Source organism: Capsicum annuum, chromosome 1 (genome assembly GCF_002878395.1).
Source record: "Capsicum annuum cultivar UCD-10X-F1 chromosome 1, UCD10Xv1.1, whole genome shotgun sequence".
NCBI classification, from domain to species: domain Eukaryota; kingdom Viridiplantae; phylum Streptophyta; class Magnoliopsida; order Solanales; family Solanaceae; genus Capsicum; species Capsicum annuum.
In genome coordinates this window covers 81857210-81862872 of record NC_061111.1, presented here as the reverse complement: position 1 = coordinate 81862872, position 5663 = coordinate 81857210, and the positions used below count along the sequence as shown (strand labels likewise).

The window sequence follows — 5663 nt, the reverse complement described above, 5'->3', positions numbered from 1 at the left end:
TTTAATCATAGATAAAATCACTAAATAAGAAGAAAATATATAATATCATATTTGGATAAAATCTAGGAGGAGAAAAAAATAGATATTTTTAGCTATTTATATTTTTTAAAATTTAATTTGGAAATAAAATAAAGGAGAAGAAAATTGAGTTGCTTATGATTTATAATACTAATTATTAATTATTAAAATATTGTTAGAAATTATGATTAAATAATGGAAAAACTTTTCGATTTATACTTTGAACGAATTTAATAACATAAATTAGTATCAGATATTACACTATTTTAATAAACATAAATGAAAAAAATAATAAAAATATAATAATACTATTAGATAAAGGTTTCAAACAAAAATAAAGAAGAAATGTTTTTGAATTGAGGTATAAAAAACTATCCACGTTAAGCTTTGGTTTTTAAGTTGTAATAGGATAATTAACCTCCACTATCCCACGTCTTTCCATATCCTTAAACTCCCTCTCATCCACGTCTTCTTATTTTAATATTTTTAAAAAGAAAATCAAAATTATCTTCTCATACTGCTCAGTGAAACTGTGTTCTCTGAGAGTGAAATTCCACAACTGAAATTCTTCTGCATTATAAGGTAGGTGTCTTGAGAGCAATTACTTATTTTTGTGATGTGTATTTTCTCTAATTTCTGTTTTTACTTTTGATTTTGAGATGTTTCTAGGTAAGGTTAATTTGCTTCTTTTTTGAATTCTTTTCTACGAGACCTTTTTCTATTTAATATGAGGGTTGAGATTTGTATTCTGGGATTTGTTCAAGACAATTTTTTAATTTGTGTATACTTTAGTTGGGTAATTTTATCTGAAATATGCTTTTGCAGAAAAAATATTTGGTTCTCTTTCAACAGATTTTGACTTTGGAATGACAATTTATCAGAAAAATTTACTTTAATCAGAGAAACTGAAATACCTATTATAAGTTGTTCAACCTCTCCAAAAATATTTCCGCACCGTGTCGGATCTTTGAGAAATACACTATTTTTGGATGATCTGACACACACTAATAAACATTTTTGAAGAGTCCGAACAACTTATATTATAGCTTTATTGAAAGGTACATGGTTACTGCATTGTCACGTTGAAGCGCTAAAGGTTGATAGTCTGCAGAAACTCTGTTCAACAGTGAATCCAATACGCCTCCACTTTATACCATGCTTCACGAGGGAAGGTGAGACAGTGTCTGATGTCCGGTCTTAACACTATATGAAATTGTTGGCTTTTCAAGATCTGAAGTTTTATCTTTTGTCCAGTAGTGTGTTAGCTTTAGTTACAATATTTCAAAATTGTTTTACTGTATAATTAGCTATTTATGTTCTTCTAATGTTAAGAGTATACAACTTTCAGCAACTACAGTGTGTTGTCGACAAATAATTACAATGGCATAGTATATCTAAGAGTTTCATACAATTTTCTACTGCTACAAAAGTTTCCTTCAGATGTATTATTATTGGGCTGCTTTTAGGTACATATTACTTTAGTTAAGCGATTAAATTTTTCTCATATTTTTATAACTCTAATAATAGTTCTTTGGAGAGTTTGGACATGAAGACCATAACTCCGATTTGATTCCTAAAGACGGTTGACAAAATTGAAAATATTAGACTTATTATAGAAAAATCAGTATTATGCTTAATAAGAGTATCTTTTACAAAGATGAGTTACAAGTTTGTTTGTTGTTGCAATTAGCGGAAATAATATCAGGTACCTAATTTGCATAGTACTTTGCTTTGTAGAGCGAAGTTGCGCCATCAAGATTTAAGGATTTGTGAAAGCAAATGCCTTGAGGTAGTTCCTTAAAGCTCCAATGTATAAGCAGAATACAGAATTGTTGAATTATGAACGATTGTGCATTTTTTTTTGTTTGTTAACTTTCTTTCATATATATAATTTCCACAGGTAAACATAAGAGATCTTCAAAATGCAACCGCAAACTTTTGCAGTGGAAGACAATATAAGTTTCAGCCCAATTCTTAATCACTGTGTATTACATGACTTTGGCGATTTGATTAAGAAAAAATTATCTACTCAGAGAAATCTGTGAATGCTGAATAGGTACCGTGATACAAGAACTATTCATGATATCTTTGGCGGTTTGCAAAGCAAGACAGAACGAGTTCAATCTTCTGGTACATATCTCTTGTCTCTGTTGTAATCTATAAATTTTATACTGTATAGCTTCATATGTTTTAATCTTCCAAATAACTTATAAAGAATTCATATAGGTGTGTGAGTAGTTGATTGATCGATTTATTGTTATTATTTTAAGTTCATGATTTCTACTTTATGAAATATTTAAGTGTGAAACTATGGAACTCCTGGTGCCATAATGAAAATTTGTCCATTCAATTTCATTTTAGAGTATTGTTCTACTTTCTAGCATGTAGATCTTATTTTGCTACATCGTTTTTCAAATTAATGAGTTTAAGACCACAACGAAGGTGTAACTTGACACTTTTATCATCTTCTTAGAGCTATTGTAATTCAATCTTTAAATTAAACTGTAACAATTGTTCGCATTGACTCAGTTTCAAAATATTGATTTAATAGATAGGATTATAGGAAGGGTAATGGATCAAGAAAGGTCACGAATGATTATTATGAGCGTACGAGGAAAATCTGAGTCATTATGAATAATTTTTCGGGATATGAACTGATTGCTGCATAATGGCCCTTTGGCTTGCTGCAACTTTTTGTGAACTTATTGGGTTTTCTCCCCAGGGTCGATACTTTTAAACAAATAGACAACGTACAATTTTGAAAACATTCTTCATCCATTGATCTATCTACAACTAGCATTATTTATGTAAGTAAGGTCTGTAGCCCTGTGGATCTGGCATATTTCTTTAGTCAATATCACTTTTTTTTTCTCGATCATTTATTCAACTCGATTAAAAAATTCATAAATAAGTCCACACATTGTGTCCATTAAAGAAATAAATATTTTTTCTCCTCCTAAAAGTCATTTTTTCTCATTAACCATTGTATTTGTGTATCAAAGAGATCTTTCATTCTCAAATTGAAGAGTTGTGAGTATCTGGTTATTCAAGTACCTCTCATAATAAAAGTTTTCGACCAATCCTTTTCTTCTCTTTGCATCTCATGGTAGAGGAAGATGCATAATTCGAGAAGAGATTTTTTGTTATTTTTCTTAATTTTACAGGAACCTCTCTCACGTAAGTTTAACATTCTCAAGTGGTCAGAATATTTTTTAGCCTATTGTAATGTCCAAGCTCTTCAGATAATAAAAGAATTTTTACTACATTCATATTTTTGTCCTCTCTTTTAAGTTATTTCTTCTGGTATTGTTTGCTCTAACCTTTCTATAATTATGGATATGTTATTATAGCAGTTGATTTTCATGCATGTGATGCAGACTAAGCATCATTCATTATTTATTTGTTTGTTTATTCCAATTATTACATTGATAATTTTTTTCTACTACTCTTAGATGGATACTTCTAAATTAATTTGACTCTTGGCACAGGGACGTATCTTAATCTCCAGCAATTTGGTTGTGTAACTTTTTTTATTTTTCAGTAGAAGACATGGGAGATGTATCTTCATGTTCAACTTTTCACAAGTTTTGAATATATTGGGTTAATTTTCTTTAAGAATTCAGCTTTGATTTTTTTTTTTAATTTGATAGTGAAAATTTTATTGTGGTTTCATTGAGAAGTCTTTTTCGTCTCTCCAACTTTCATAGCTGTAACTTCATCTATAACATCTTTGTATGTATCAATTTGATCAGCTTTGCATAGACGACTAAGACCTATTTTTGATAAATGAGTTCTATGTTGAAATTGAAGTGCATTACAAACTTATTATGTTTCTAAGGAAGATATATTGTCAAAAATTGAATAGTGGCAGAACCATTTGGTAAATCATTTTTTTAGGGAAATATTATTAGAAAATGTTTTGAGGCCATCAAAATATTATGCGAATACTAACATGTTTTGAGGCCATCAAAATATTATGTGGACATCGTTAGTTTGTTAGAATTTAACCTTAAAACTATTATATCTCGGTCAGTTGCTTATACATCCTTCCATGTACTTCTCATACAACCTTATTAGCTGGAAATTCTATTTTCGCTGTTCCATATTAGGTCATTTTTCTTTTTACAGTCATAAATATGAAGGTAATTTTACCAATTTACCTATTAAAAATCTTTTTGGGAACTTTACAAACAAGTGTAAATACTTTCAAAAACAATTAATTGTAAGAGTAATATTGAACAAAATCAATTAATATTTTCTTGATTTAATAAGGTGGACAACTAATATGATACAATTATTTTTAATAAGATGGTCAACTAATATGGACGAAGAAAATAATAAATAACTGACTCATGTAGTTAAGTGATTTTGCGAGCAAAATGATTAGTTTTAAATTTAGCATTTTTGTCATTCCAATGGAATCAAGATAAGATGTGATTCTACACATCTCTCTATATCCAGAATTCTGGATTACTTGCTTAGGATGTTGGAGGTCCTGTTACGGTCCCCTCGAGTTGTAAGTCATAGAAAGTTTATTGGCAACATTACTCTATAGACGATAGTTATATTTTCTTTAAACTAACAAAACTGAAAATAAGAATGTCTCTAATTATTTGAAATTCACATAAAATTATAGAAAATTGTTGTAGTATTCATTAAATAATCCGTCTGATCAGCTAATTTTCTCTCTATGTTATGGCAGGTTTCGAATTAAGGAAAGGGTGGCGACCCGACATAGTACAATAGAAATCCAAAAAGTCAACTAGCTACTTTCTTTGGATAACCTGTAGTAAGGATATCCTTTAATTTGATGCATATTACTCAGTATAGTGAATGATAAGATCAACGAAAATTGTAATGTTGGAATTTGAGCATGTTCACTAGTTTATGGGTGTAATTATTTTGGATCCGAATGGCATTAATAACTATTTGCTAAGGTTGGTTTGAAAAATTATCGAATGTGAATTTCAATGAAGTTGATGTAAATGAAGCTATTTATTGACGAGAATGTTTGTTTACGTTGCCTTACCTATATGTATTGATCATACCTTATTTACCTTATTTGGGTCAACATTGTTGCTTACAAGCTTCTTGGTGCAACTAAAAATTAATTATTATTCTTAACTTGCCACAATGACAAAGGGTAGCACGATCACCTCTTGAAGTCTTTTTCTTTTTCAAAAGATGATTTTATGGAGCTATCTATAATAATAGGATTTGTTATTCGGTAGATATTGATCTTGCTCACTCCTTGATAAATTGGGCAAGATTTCATTCAAAAGTTCTCTACTTTCTTAAATTTCATGCGAAGTTAAAAAGGGCCAAACAAATTAAGACGGATAAAGTAAGAAATATGTCCAGTTTGTAGTATGATGAATTATTCCTATGATGAACTTTCAGGTCAATAATGTTGTCAAGCTATTCAACAATGAGTTGAGGGTGTATTCTGCTTGGGTTTTGCATAATTATATATTTATTGGGAGTGAATTTAGTATTTCTTTGATTATTATCCAGAGCATTAAAATATGATTGAACTATCATGATGCTGTTCTTTGGATAGTGTTCTGATATTGTATGAGTGTTGATTATAGATAGTATATTTGATGTTTTCAAATGCAAGTATAGCGATACTAACAATTCATCAC

General features: G+C 29.5%; 1 long non-coding RNA gene across 2 annotated transcripts; it reads left to right on the top strand.

Annotated features, from left to right (window-relative positions):
* The first annotated feature begins 425 nt into the window (after positions 1 to 425).
* On the top strand, positions 426 to 5023 carry LOC107876859. 2 transcript variants are annotated; one of them, XR_001676077.2, is made up of 5 exons: positions 426 to 600; positions 1077 to 1190; positions 1756 to 1807; positions 1919 to 2148; positions 4721 to 5023. It is a non-coding gene; the product is annotated as an uncharacterized LOC107876859 (long non-coding RNA). The 2 variants fall into 2 exon arrangements; XR_001676078.2 differs by lacking the exon at positions 4721 to 5023 and adding an exon at positions 3507 to 3633 and having other exon boundaries at positions 427 to 600.
* The last annotated feature ends 640 nt before the right edge of the window (positions 5024 to 5663 follow it).